Consider the following 14985-nt stretch of genomic DNA (forward strand, 5'->3'; position numbering starts at 1 on the left):
TGTTCTAAACTCATGCTCTTGCCAGCTTGAATCGTTTTTTACCCTTGCTGCAGAAACAAAATAAGAACAGGTTTCAAGTGGCTCACTCCTGAATCTACTCTCTTGGGAAATCCCATTGGGGAGGTTCATGGGACTCCAGGAACCTTTGGAAAACTCCACAGGATACGAAATAACTACCTAAACAGGTGGGAAAGGATCCAAGGAGCCACACCCTCAACTACTCCCACAGTTACCAGGGCAGAAAAAACGGAGAATGGGAGTAGAGCACAAAGGAGAACATATTCATGTTTTATTTGCATAATTTGCCTAATTACAAATTAATGTTACAAAGAATACAGAGGCAGGTCCAGGGTAGAGCAAGGAGGTTGCTGATGCCCTCAAGTATTGGAAAGCTCTGGCCTTCTGTCTTTTTTCTTTCTTTTCTTTTTTCTATTTTTGAGACAGGATCTCCCTCTGTCGCCCAGGCTGGAGTGCAGTGGCGCCATGGCCGCTCACTGCAACCTCAAACTCCCGGGCTCAAGCCATCTTCCCACTTCAGAATCCCTAGCAGCTGGAACTACAGGCGCGCGCCATGATGGCCCAACTAATTTTTGTACTTTTAAAAAATTATTTGAGACGGAGTCTCGCTCTGTCACCCAGGCTGGAGTGCAGTGGCACGATCTCGGCTCACTGCAACCTCCACCTCCCGGGTTCAAGCGATTCTCCTGCCTCAGCCTCCTGAGTAGCTGGGACTACAGGCGCGCGCCACCACGCCGGCTAAATTTTGTATTTTTGGTAGAGACGGGGGTTTCGCCATGTTGGCCAGGCTGGTCTCCAACTCCTGACCTCAAGTGATTCGCCCACCTCGGCCTCCCAAAGTGCTGGGATCCCAGGCGGGGCCCCCGCGCCGCGCCCCTCGGGCCTTCTAACTCGGCTCCCCGGGCCCCAGAGGCTTTCGCTCCCCTCCCCCACGCCGCCCCGCGCCGGCCTCAGGCCTCTCTGGGACCCGCCGGCCTGGCGTCCTGGCCCGCCCGAGCCCCACGGTCCCTCGAGTCCTAACCTTGGCGGGCAGGCGTCTCCTCAGGAAGCTCTGGAGCAGGCTGTCGCTGTACAGGTGGCCCAGGAGGGCGGCCTCCGACCGATAGCCGCGTCAGGTCCTCGTGCAGCCCCCGCCTGAGAGGCTGCAGCTGACGGGCCTCGCGGGCCGGGGGCAGGTTAGCCGCCGCTTGCCCCTGCTTTGCATATTCATGAAGTCTAGCGAGGCCGGTCGCCCCGGCCAGCCCGCGCCGGGTCATGAATTATTTATGAGGAAGCCTCTGGTCCCGCCCAGAAAGCCCTCGTTGGCTATTCAGGAGGCGAGGCGCGGGCTTGGGCCGGAAAAGGCCGTTGACGGCAGGTGGGAGGGAGGCGTCGACCAGCTGAGGTGAGGGCGGTTCTGACGCGAGGTCTCCGGCCGGAGAGGGCACTTGTGCGTTGTTAGTTGGCTTCATGTTAAACGTTTTTTTTTTTTTTCTTTCCTTATTGCTTAAGGCTTAAAGTTGGATTTGAAAGTATTTTTCGTGGGGGCCAAAGGTACTGTGAAGAGAAGCGGGAGGGCAGAAGGCTGAGGAGGAAGGCAAATCTGAGGCGATTTCCCCAGAACCGGACAGAGAGCACCCAAGTAGCTTTGAAATTCAGGTTGTTCAGGCCGGGCACGTTGGCTCATGCTTGTAATCCCAGCACTTTGGGATGCCGAGGCAGGCGGATCACGAGGTCAGGAGTTCAAGAGCTGTCTGGCCAACATGGTGAAATTCCGTCTCTACTAAAAATACAAAAATTAGCCGGGGGTGGTGGCAGGTGCCTGTCATCTCAGCTACTGGGGAGGCTGAGGCAGGAGAATTGCTTGAACCAGGACCCGGAAGGCGGAGGTTGCAGTGAGCCGAGATCGCACCACTGTATTCCATCCTGGGCTACAGAAAGAGACTCCGTCTCAAAAAAAAAAAAAAAAAAAAAAAAAAAAAAATCAGATTTTTCTGGACATGAAATCATCTAACTTGCTGAGGAAGCAGCAGCTATAATGAGCCATGATGAGGCTGATGGGGCAGATGAAGTCTATGCCTGCATTGGAGCGGGCCTTGCGTGGTGGAGTTTTTGGGGTTTATCTTACCTGGGTCTGATTCTCCCCAGCTATTGAGGTTTTCTGCCAGGATCAATACCTGGTACAGGCCAAGAGGTGAGAGAGGTGGGGAGGAGCCACCCCACCCACCTTGACCTCAGCTCCCCTTTCGATTTAGTGAGGATTTGCCAATTAGTCCCTGTGGACTTCAGTTCTCTAAACAGTTTAGAAGGTGAGAGTGTCTTGAACCTCAAGATTAGCCAATCACCAAAATATTTCCCAGTGCGCAGAGCACTGGACAGGCTGTGCAGTACATCGTGTACTCAGCTGGTAGAAATGAGGGGTGGTTCTGGCCACTAAAGGGGTTTTTAATCTCATCAGGATCATAATCTAATTTGTCCTCCATTGGATCATCAATCTGTTGAGGTAGGAACAATATTTTACATCTTGTAATCCTGCACATTGCCTGGCACATCGTAGTTGCCTCGTAGATGTTGAATGAATGAATTGAGATAGCATGGAAAAGATATTAAACAATCAAAAGAGCATGAACAAATACTCAATTAATATAGTGGAAACCATTTACTCTGAATGAGCACAGATAGCAGAATTACCAGGGCCAAATGGAATTTGTTAAAATGGTGAATAATTTATTGAAGCAAGCTCTGTTGGAAGGTCTAAGTAACTGGGTGAACTTTGGCAAAACAGGTTCCCTCGCTTAGCCTCACCTTCCTTTATAGTTTTATGTTTAGGTTTAAATCCATGATCCATTTCGCATTAATATTTGTATACAGTGTGAGATTTAGGTAAAGGTTCTTTTTGTTCTCTCTTCTTCTTTTTCTTCCCCCTCAACCTGCCCTCATGTCCTTTTGTTTCAGCATTATTTGTTGAAAAAAAAAGATCCTTCCTCCACAGAATTGGATCTTCTTTAAATGGAAGGGGTTGGAGGATGTCTCTGCTCCCTTCCAGCTTTATGAATCTGTTGAACCCATTTATGTTAACATACACCTCTCCTGAGTAAAGCCATCCTTAATAACATGCATGTGTAAGGAAGGTCATATAGTTGCATTTCAGAATCCAGCTATTGGATAGTGTTCACTTGATAGAAAGGGGATTTTCTTATAAAAAATTATTTTGGAGATTGAGAAAGATGGATAGAGTGCCTTCATAAATCAACTATGATAATATTTGGGAAAATGTAATAAAACTGGCTTTTGCTTAACTTGGAATGGTTTTAAAAGTGGTTTAGGCCTTAGTAAACTAAATAGCAGCTGTCTAATCTTCATGTGAATCTTGGATTCACACATAGTAGGGGTAAAATAGGAAGTAATTGTGCCACCATTTAAAATAGGGCAATTGAAGGCATGGTGTGGTGGCTCACATGTGTAATCCCAAAACTTAGAGGCTAAAGTGGGAGGATCACTTGAGGCCAAGAGTTTAAGGCCAGTCTGGGCAACGTAGTGAGACCCATCCCCCAACTCTGCAAAAATAAAAAATAAAATTAGCAGGGCATGGTGGTGCATGCCTATAGTCTCAGCTACTTGGGAGGCTGAGGTGAGAGGATCACTTGAGCCCAGAAGTTTGAGGTTGTAATGAGCTGCGATTATGCCACTGAACTCCAGCCTAGGTGACAGATCATGCTACTGCCTTCTATCCTGTCTCAAAAAAAAAAAAAAAAAAAAAAAAAGAATAAATAAACAAAAATAAGCCGGGCGTGGTGGCTCACGCCTGTAATCCCAGCACTTTGGGAGGCTGAGGCGGGTGGATCACGAGGTCAAGAGATCGAGACCATCCTGGTCAACATGGTGAAACCCCGTCTCTACTAAAAATACAAAAAATTAGCTGGGCATGGTGGCGCGTGCCTGTAGTCCCGGCTGAGGCAGGAGAATTGCCTGAACCCAGGAGGCGGAGGTTGCGGTGAGCCAAGATCGTGCCATTGCACTCCAGCCTGGGTAACGAGCGAAACTCCATCTCAAAAAAAAATAAAAATAAAATAAACAAAAATAAAATAAAATAGGACAATTGAGATATAGGTCAAGAGGTAAGCCTAGAGTGAATCTTTACCAGAAAAAGCACAGAAATATTGCCTTTTTTTAAGAAGATCATAATCCATGTCACAAAGTAGTCATATCAAGTATGAGTGAGGGTCAGTTGCAATGGCTCACACTAATAATCTCAGCACTTTGAGAGGCTAAGGAAGGAGTATTGCTTGGGCCCAGAAGTTCAAAACCAGCCTGGGCAACATAGTGAGACCTCATCTCTACCAAAATAAACAAAATTAGCTGAGTGTGGGGGCACATTCCCTGTAGTCCCAGCTACTTAGGAGGCTGAGGTGGGAGGATTGCTTGAGTCCAGGAGATCGAGGTTGCAGTGAGCCAAGATTGCACTGCTGCATTCCTGCCTGGGTAACAGAGTAAGACCTTGTCTCAAAAACAAACCAAAGAAAGAATGGTATTGGTGCCCTGTGAGGTTTCAAATATGTGTGGATCTAATTTGCAAACAAATAGAGAATGACATTTCAAAGTTAGCTTTCAGTTCTTAAAATCCATAGTTATGAGATCTCTTATAGGTTTTCAGATAATGAGCCTGAACAAAAGGATAACACACAAAAAAAAATCAGACCTATTCTCTGGAAATGTATGCTGTCTAAAATCATACCTCCTAGATTGTCAACTTGTGAGCTTTCAAAATTAAGCAGGGTTTGTACTTGAATAGAAGTCCTCCACAAAACACCTGCTCAAAGGGAAAACAGTAGCAACAGAATAGTTAGAGGTTGAAAAGAGTCTGGCAATTTTTTTTGTTTGTTTGTTTTGAGACGGGGTTTTGCTCTTGTTGCCCAGGCTGGAGTGCAATGGTGCCATCTCAGCTCACTGCAACCTGGGTTCAAGCAATTCTTCTGCCTCAGCCTTCCAAGTAGCTGGGATTATATGCGCCCACCACCACGCCCAGCTAATTTGTATAGTTTTAGTACAGATGGGGTTTCACTGTGTTTTTTGAAAAAATAATTTAGATCTTTTTGCCTTCCTGAAGCAAGCTCATGCTGGAACATTAGAAAGAGACTCTACCATGTTTAGAAATAAGCAAGCAAGCCAAAGAACTAAGGAGGCCCTGGTAGTGCATCATATTAGATAGAATGAAAGCAAAGGAGGATTTCATTTTGGAGAGACAGTCTGGAAAAACTTCTAAATCGTGGGCCAGACTTGTTGAGTTCTAGTCTCAGTTCTGTTACTAAGTGGCTGACTGACCCTGAGTAAGTCGGGATCTTGAGTTCCTCATCTAGAAAATTAGATATTTGGACTAAGTGACTGTCTTAGTCCATTTTGTCCTGCTTAACAATACCTGAGGCTGGGTAATATAAAAAGGAACGGGCATGTATTGGCTTATGATTATGGAGGCTGGGAAATCCAAGAACAAGGATATCCATCTTGTATAATACAGCAAGAATATATAATACACCTTACTGTATTATAATGTGGAGGAAGGCATCACTTGGTTAGAGAGAGAGCAAAGAGGGAAAGTGAGTCCACAAAACTTGCTTTTATAACAAACCCACTTTCTTGATAATGAAACTGCTCCCAGGATAGCAACAGTAATCCATTCATGAAGGCACCTAATCACCTCTTAAAGATCTCAGCTCTCAACACTTGCATTGAGGATTAAGCTTCCAAAATATGAACTTTGGGTTATACATTCAAATCATAGCAATAATATTTAAAGTTTCTTCTACTTTTAAAATTTTGTAATATTTTTCTAGCCTAAATTATTCCTTGTTCCTGTAGTTCTTCTCTGTTGACTCACCAAATATTTATTTATTTAGTTAGGGTTTTTTTGTTTGTTTGTTTGTTTTTTGTTGTTGTTGTTTTTAAGTAGAGACAGGGTTTCACCATGTTTGCCTGGCTGGTCTTGAACTCCTGACCTCAAGTGAGCCACCTGCCTTGGCCTCCCAAAATGCTGGGATTACAGATGTGAGCCACCATGGCCTGCCTCAGCAAATATTTATTGAGTACCTACTTAATTCCAATACTGTGATGATGCTGAGAGTTCAAGAATGAGATAAACAAGACACATATTGTATGGTTTCATTTTTTTTTTTTTTTTTTTTGAGGCGGAGTTTCACTCATGTTACCCAGGCTGGAGTGCAATGGCGCGATCTCGGCTCACCGCAACCTCCGCCTCCTGGGTTCAGGCAATTCTCCTGCCTCAGCCTCCTGAGTAGCTGGGATTACAGGCACGCGCCACCATGCCCAGCTGATTTTTTGTATTTTTAGTAGAGACGGGGTTTCACCATGTTGACCAGGGTGGTCTCGATCTCTTGACCTCGTGATCCACCCGCCTCGGCCTCCCAAAGTGCTGGGATTACAGGCTTGAGCCACCGCGCCCGGCGTATGGTTTCATTTATATGAAATATTCAGAATAGGCAATTTATAAAGATGAAAGGTAGGTTAGTGGTTTCTAGCTGCTGGGGAAAGGAGAGAATAGGAATGACTGCTAATGGGCGTGGGATTTCTTTTAGGGTTGATGAAAATGTTCTGGAATTAGATAGCGTTTGCACTATTTTGTGAATATACTAAATTGATGATTTATGCTCTACTAAACAGATGGTTACACAATTTTGTGAATATACTAAAACCCACTGAATTGTACCTATTAAAAAAACTTTAAAAGCTGGGTGTGGTGGCTCACACCTGTAATCCCAGCACTTTGGGAGTCCAAGGTGGGTGAATCACTTGAGGTAAGGAGTTCCAGACCATCCTGGCCAACATGGCAAAACCCCATCTCTACTAAAAATGCAAAAATTAGCTGGATGTGGTGGCACACACCTGTAATCCCAGCTACTCAGGAGGCTGAGGCAGGAGAATTGCTTGAACCCAGGAGGCAGAGGTTGCAGTGAGCTGAGATCATACGACTGCACTTCAGCCTGGGTGAAACAGTGAGAGTCCTTTTCAATAAATAAATAATAAAACTTTAAAATATAAAAAATGAGCTAGACAGACACAATAGCTAGATACAATTTTGCTCTCGTGTTAGCTCACAGTAAGACAACTACGGTACAGTATATATTGCAAAGGGCACACAAACCAGACTTCATAGTAGTGGTAGTGGGAATTAGGAAACCATTCCTTAAGGAAATTTTACTAAGCCATATGATATGGTTTGGATTTGTGTCTTCACTGAAATCTCATGTCAAATTTTAATCCCCAGTGTTGGCAGAGGACCCTGGTGGGAGTTCACTGGATCATGGGGGCAGGTTTCCCACTTGCTGTTCTCGTAATCATGAGTGCTCATGAGATCTGGTTGTTTAAAAGAGTGTAGCACCTCCCCATTCTCTCTCTTCTCCTTCTCTGGCCACGTAAGACATACCACCTTCCTCTTCCCCTTCCGCCATGATTGTAAGTTTCCTGAGGCCTCACCAGCCGTGCCTCCTGTATAGCCTGCAGAACTGTAAGTCAATTAAGCCTCTTTTCTTTATAAATTACCCAGTCTTAGGTAGTTCTTTATAGCAATGTGAGAATGGACATATATACACCATATCTAAGGGATGAGAAGGAATTGGGAATGGAGGAGAATGTTTTAGGCAGAGAGAATATTGCAAAATCCTGAGAGCTAGAAGGAATATAGTCCTTTGGGGTAATTAAAGGAGGTAAGAATGGCTGATGCATAAAGGTATAAGGGAAAATAGTTAGAGCTGAGGCTAGGGAGGCATGAGTCAAATCTTGAAGCCATGGTAAGAGTTTTAGATTTTATGCTGAGAATAGTGGGGAGCCACTGAAGTATTTCAGTCTGGGAAAATGTACAGTCGAGTTTGTAATTTTAAAAGAAAACTCTGGCTGCAATATACAGAACAGACTGGAGAAGAAGAATACCAGAGACAGGAAGATTGATGGTTGCAGCAGTCCAGGCAAAAGATGAGACTGATTGATCTAAAGTAGAGATGACAACAACATGGCTAAAGTGAGGATGCATTTGAGAAACATTAAGATGATTGAACATGGGAATGAGGAAGGAATTAATGTTGAGTCACAGATTTTGTGCTTGTGCAACTAGGTATGTGATGATGTCATTCATTGAGCAAGGGAACAGAAGTAAGTTTTTGGGGAAAATAATTCGCATTTGGATGTGTTGAGAACATCAAAGTGGAAAAACCTTATGATCAGTTAAGAGGAACAAGTCAGCAACTTCTGAGAAAAGACCTGGGCTGGGGATACACATGTAAGAATCAATAGGATATAAATTATAATTGAAACAATGGGAGTGTATTTGTTCATCCAAGGAGTATGTGGTAGAAGTAAAAAAGAAGAGCTCTGTTTTAGTCCATTCTTGCATTGCTATAAAGAAATTCCTGAGACTGGGTAATTTATAAAGAAAAGAGGTTTAATTGGCTCACGATTCAACAGGCTGTACAGAAAGCATGGCAGCATCTGCCTGACTTCTGGGGAGGCCTTAGGAAACTTACAATTATGGCAGAAGACAAAGGAGAAGAAGGCACATCTTACATGGCCAGAGCAGTTGAGAGAGAGAGAGAGAGAGAGAGAGAGAGAGAGAAGTGGGAAAAAAAGATGCTACCCACCTTTAAACAACCAGATATTGCAATAACTCACTCACCACTATTGCAAGAACTGCACTGAGGCTGTAGTGCTAAACCATTCATGAGAAACTGCCCGCATGATCCAGTTATCACTCACTGTGCCTGGCCATGCCAGCTGCTAGGTAGCTGCATCAGAGTTTGAACTTAGGTTTCTTAACTCTAAAGCCTCTTTCTTCTAGATTATACTGCTGGTTATTTTTCTCTGTATATGTGTGTGTGTGTGGGTGTATATAAAATTTAATTTTACTTTTATAAATGTTAATTCCTAAGGAATTTATCAAATGCTAATATTAACTAGCTTGAATCCTTTTTCAAAAGCAAATGGCCTGAATGCCTCAGAGTTTTCAATGGTAATATAAATTTAATTTAGGCCATCCATACATTGCAAAAATATGGATGTAGTAATGCATTGTGTTCTAATTGGCTGATGCTATTTTCAGAGCTTGATTCTCTAGAAATGCCATCAGAATGTCTTATGCTCATACAGAAATTTTTAAAACCCTGCTAATATGAAAAACTATTTAAAAATCATTATTTCTCTTATTTATTGTCTCTAAGACTAATAACTACCCCAGTAGTGGGTAATCATGGTTTAATGGGTTGGGACTAGATCTTAAACTCATAGCTGCCTTGCTTCCCATTTTATTTTTTTGAAATATAAGGGGGACAACTGATGTGTTGAGTCAGATATGAAGGTTGCACTCTGAAGTCAAGAAAAGATACCTTGGAATCTTTAAGGATTAAAGGACTATTTGGTGGTTTTCAGTCTCATGTGTAAAATATTGTAAAAGAGTGTCCCCTAGTGCAACTCTGAAGAAGTAATTTGAGAGAAATTAAATATTACCACCTGTTTATAATCTGTATCACCACCTTGTGGCAATGTTCTCAAATAATTCTGCCCTCTTTTCTTGAGAAAATCTTCAAGAATCTTGCATTAATTGATACACGAAAACTGGTCACAGGCTATCAAGAGGTTATTTTATGAGCATTTTAGTCAGAACTTCATAAAACCTTGAAAAGAAGCCCCAATTGCCCCAATTGCAATTAAATTAAGCCTTTGTAAAGAAAAGGGATAATTTGCTTTTTTTTTTTAAGATGGAGTCTCACTCTGTCACCCAGGCTCGAGTGCTGTGGCGTGATCTTGGCTCACTGCAACATTTGCCTTCCAGGTTCAAGCATTTCTCCTGCCTCAATCTCTTGAGTAGCTGGAACTATAGGCACACCTCACCACATCCAGCTAATTTTTGTATTTTTAGTAGAGATGGGATTTCATCATGTTTGCCAGGATGGTCTCAATCTCTTGACCTTGTGATCCACCTGCCTCAACCTCCCAAAGTGCTGGGATTACAGGTGTGAGCCACCATGCCTGGCTGCTGCTTTTTGTTATAGTAACAAAACAGTAGGGTAAAAACTAGTTGTATTTTAAATATTAACTGTTTTGTTGTGGTAAACTACAATATAAAACTCAACACCTCACCTTTTCTATGTGTACACTAAGCATATTTACAATGTTGTGCAACCATTATCACTATCGATTTCTAAAACTTTTCATCATCCTGAACAGAAACTCTACACCTGTTAAACTCTATTCCTTCAATGCCACTAGCACCTGGTAACCTCTATTCTACTTTCTGTCTGTATGAATTTGCCTACTCTAGGTACCTCATATAAGTGGGATCATATACATATAATATTTGTCCTTTTATGTCTGGCATTTCACTTAGCATAATGTTTTCAAGATTTACTCACATTGTAGCATGTATCAGAACTTCATTCCTTTTTAAGATTGAATAGGGGTTGGGTGTGGTGGCTCACTCCTGTAACCCTAGAACATTGGGAGGATGAGGCAGGTGGATTGCCTGAGCCCAGAAGTTCAAAACCAGCCTGGGCAACATGGCAAAACCCCATCTCCACAAAATTACAAAAATTAACCACGTGTGGTGGCAAGTGCTTGTAGTCCCAGCTACTCGGGAGGCTGAGATGAGAGAATCACTTGAATGTGGGAGCCAGAGGTTGCAGTGAGCTGAGATTATGCCATTCCTCCAGCCTGGGTGACAGAGGGAGACCCCATCTCAAAAAAAAAAAAAAAATTGAATAGTATTCCATCTTAAATACCACATTTTTGTTTATCCATTCATTTGTTAGTAGACATCTGAATTGTTTCCACCTTTTGGCTAATGTGAATTAGGCGGCTATGAGCATTGGTGTACGAGTATCTGTTTGAGTCCCTGCTTTCAACTCTTTTGAATATACACCTAGAGATGGAAATGCTGGATCCATCTTAGCCTCCCAAGTAGCTGGGACTCTAGGTGCATGCCACCACACTCAGCTAATCTCTGTTGCTGTGAATGACAGATTTTCATTCTTTTTTAAAATGACTGAATATGGCTGAATAGTATTCCATCGTGCATATATACTGTTTAACTTTTTGAGGAATGCCATGCTGTTTGCCACAATGGCTGTCCCATTTTTGTTCCCACCAGCAATGCATAAGGCTTTTAATTTCTCCACAACTTTACCAATTTACCCTTTTCCATTTTTGAATAGCCATTTATAAAATTTTTTTTTTTTTTTGAGACGGAGTTTCGCTCGTTACCCAGGCTGGAGTGCAATGGCGCGATCTCAGCTCACCGCAACCTCCGCCTCCTGGGTTCAGGCAATTCTCCTGCCTCAGCCTCCTGAGTAGCTGGGATTACGTGCACGCGCCACCATGCCCAGCTAATGTTTTTTTTTTTTTTTGTATTTTTAGTAGAGACGGGGTTTCACCATGTTGACCAGGATGGTCTCGGTCTCTTGACCTTATAATCCACCCGCCTCGGCCTCCCAAAGTGCTGGGATTACAGGCTTGAGCCACCATGCCCGGCTGGCCATTTATAAATTTTTTAATTGACACAGAGTAATTGTACATATTTATGGGGTACAGAGTGATAGTTTGATACATGTATACAATATGTAATGATCAAGTCAAAGTAATTAGCATATTGATCACTTCAAATATTTATCATTCTTTGTGTTGAGAGCATTAAAAAATCCTCTCTTCTAACTATTTGAAAATATACAATAAATCTTCTTAACTGTGGTCATTCTACAGTGCTGTAGAACAATATAATTTATTCTCCTAGCTAACTGTAATTTTATATCCATTAACTAACTTCTCCCTATCCAACCCCCTCCTTGCTACCTTTCCTAGCTTCTAATAACTACTTCTAAGAGCTCATCTGTTTTAGCTCCCAGGTGAGTGAGAACAAGCGGTATTTATCTTTCTGTACCTGACTTATTTCACTTAACATTATGTCCTATAGGCTAATCTCTGTTGCTGTGAATGACAGATTTTCATTCTTTTTTTAAATGGCTGAATATGGCCGAATAGTATTCCATTGTATATATATACTGTATTGTTTTTTCTTTTTCTTTTTTTTTAAAGACAGGGTCTTGCTCTGTTGCCCAGGCTGGAGTGCAGTGGTGCAATCATGGCTCACTGCAGTCTCGAACTCCCAAGCTCAAGTGATCCACCTTAATCTACCAAGTAGTTAGGACTATAGGTGTGTGCCACCACGCCCAGCTAATTTTTGTATTTTTTTGTACAGACAGGATTTTACCATGCTGCCTAGGCTGGTCTTGAACTCCTGGGCTCAAGCGATCTACCTGCCTCAACCTCCCAAAATGCTGGGATTACAGACATTAGCTGCCCACTCCTGGCCTATATTTGGTTGGATATGAAATTCTAGGTTGAAAGCTCTTTTCTTTAAGGATGTTGAATATTGGCCCCCACTCTCTTCTGGCTTGCAGGGTTTCTGCCAAGAGATTTGCTGTGAGTCTGATGAGCTTCACTCTGTGGGTAACCTGACCTTTCTCTATGGTTGCCCTTAGCATTTTTTCCTTCACTTCAACCCTGGTGAATCTGACGATTAAGTGCCTTGGGGTTGCTCTTCTTGAGGAATATCTTTGTGGTGTTCTCTGTATTTCCTTGACTTGAATATTGGCCTGCCTTGCTAGGTCGGGGAAGTTCTCCTGGATAATATCCTGAAGAGTGTTTTCCAGCTCAGATTCATTCTCTCTGTCACATTCAGGTACACCTATCAAATGTAGATTAGGTCTTTTCACATAATCCCATATTTCTTGGAGGCTTTGTTCATTTCTTTTCACTCTTTTTTCTCTAATCTTGCCTTCTCGTTTTATTTCATTGAGTTGATCTTCAATCTGAAATACTTTCTTCTGCTTGGTTGATTTGGCTATTGAAACTTGCGTATGCTTTGCGAAGTTCTCGCGTTGTGTTTTTCGGCTTCATCAGGTCATTTATATTCTTCTCTAAGCTGTTTATTCTCGTTAGCATTTCGTCAACGTTTTTTCAAGGTTCTTCGTTTATTTGCATTGGGTTAGAACATGGTCGTTTAGCTCAGAGAAGTTTATTACTACCCACCTTCTGAAGCCTGTTTCTGTCAATTCATCCGACTCATTCTCTATCCAGCTTTGTTCCCTTGCTGGTGAGGAGTTGTGATCCCTTGAAGGAAGAGAGGCGTTCTGGTTTTGGGTGTTTTTGTCCTTTTTGCACTGGTTTCTTCCTGTGGATTTATCTACCTTGTGGTCTTTGTAGTTGGTGACTTTCAGATGGGGTCTCTGAGTGGACATCCTTTTTGTTGATGATGAAGTTATTTCTTTCTGTTTTTTTAGTTTTCCTTCTAACAGTCAGGCCCCTCTGCTGTAGGACTGCTGGAGGTCCACTCCAGACCCTGCTTGCTTGCCTGGGAATCACCTGCAGCTGCTGCAGAACAGTAAGGATTGCTGCCAGTTTCTTTATCTGTTATCTTTGTCCCAGAAGGATACATGCCAGATGTCAGCCTCAGCTCTCCTTTATGAGGTGTCTCTTTGGATATACGGGGGTCAGGGAGCTGCTTGAGGTGACAGTCCGACCCTTACAGGAGCTCAAGTGCTGAGCTGTGAGCCCCGTTGTTCCGTTCAGAGCTGTTGGGCAGCTGGTTAAGTCTGCTGCAGTGTAACTCATAACTGCCTTTTTTCTCAGGTTATGAGTTCCACTGCAGCAGAAGGTGGGGCTTTATTTATAAGTTCCTGACGTGCTACTACCTTTTTTCAGAGATGCCCTGCCAAGCTAGGAGGTAGCCTAGTCACAGTCTGACAGCAGACACATTGCTGAGCTGCTGTGGGCTCTGCCAAGCTGCTGTGTGAACTTCCTTGCAGTTTTGTTTATAGAGGTATAGTTATAACTGCCTTGGTAATGGCAGTCTGCTTCAGTAATGGTGGACTGCCTCTGTAATGGCAACTGCCTCAGTAATGGTGGATTGCTTCAGTAATGGTGGACTGCCTCGGTAATGGTGGACTGCCTGGGTAATGGCGGACTGCCTTGGTAATGGCAGACGCCCTTCCCCCACAGAGCTGGACTGTCCAGGGCCCAGCTGTGCTTGCTGTGAGTCTCTTAATTCAGAGCGTTTCAGATTGCTGGTCTGTGGGGGTGGGACCTGCCAAGCCAGATCACCGGGCTCCCTGTTTCAGCCCCCTTTTTTTCAGTTGAATGGGCGACTCTGTCTCCCAGGCATTCCAGGTGCCAGTTGAAATTGCTGTCCAGATTTGTGTGAGTTTTTATGTGGAGACCCACTGTGCTAGCTGAAACAGCCGTGCTGGAAACTTGTGGCACTTTTCAGCCAGGGAATCTCCTGGTCTGTGGGCAGTAATAACTCATTTGGAAATGTGTTGATCACTCACCCTCTGCATTGTTCTCGCTGGGAACTGCACTCCAGAGCTGTTCCTATTTGGCCATCTTGGATCCCTATCCAGTTCGTGCCCTGTATTTTCTTTATGCATTCATCTGTTGTTGGACACTTAGGTTGATTCCATATCTTGGCTATTGTGAATAGTGCTGCAATAAACATGGAGGTATAGATGTCTCTTCCATGTACTGATTTATTTTCCTTTGGATAAATACCTGATAGTAGGATTGCTGGATTATATGGTATTTCTATTTTCAGATTTTTGAGGACCTTCCATACTGTTCTCCATAATGCTTGTACTAATTTACATTCCTACCAACAGTGTATAAGAATTTATTTTTCTCTGCATCCTTGCCAGCATTTATTATTTTTTATCCTTTTATTTTATTTTATTTCATTTTTTGAGATGGAGTCTTGCTCTGTTGCCCAGGCTGGAGTGCAGTGGCATGATCTCAGCTCGCTGCAACCTCTGCCTCCCAGCTTCAAGAGATTCTCCTGCCTCAGCCTCCTGAGTAGCTGGAACTACAGGCGTGTGCCACCACACCCAGCTAATATATATATGTGTGTGTGTGTGTGTGTGTGTGTGTGTGTGTGTGTGTGTG

General features: G+C 43.2%; 1 protein-coding gene across 2 annotated transcripts in view; it reads left to right on the forward strand.

Moving 5' to 3' along the window:
• Window positions 1-2247: 2247 nt before the first annotated feature.
• The window catches only part of HORMAD2 (HORMA domain containing 2), a 96081-nt gene continuing 83343 nt past the window's right edge, over window positions 2248-14985 (forward strand). For both annotated transcript variants that reach the window (XM_032256852.1, XM_032256851.1), the window contains exon 1: window positions 2248-2500. The gene's annotated coding sequence lies outside the window, so the exon portion shown is untranslated. The remainder of the gene's footprint in view (window positions 2501-14985) is intronic.

This window comes from Sapajus apella, unplaced genomic scaffold, assembly GCF_009761245.1.
Source record: "Sapajus apella isolate SASKATOON/1434 unplaced genomic scaffold, GSC_monkey_1.0 scaffold95, whole genome shotgun sequence".
NCBI lineage: Eukaryota > Metazoa > Chordata > Mammalia > Primates > Cebidae > Sapajus > Sapajus apella.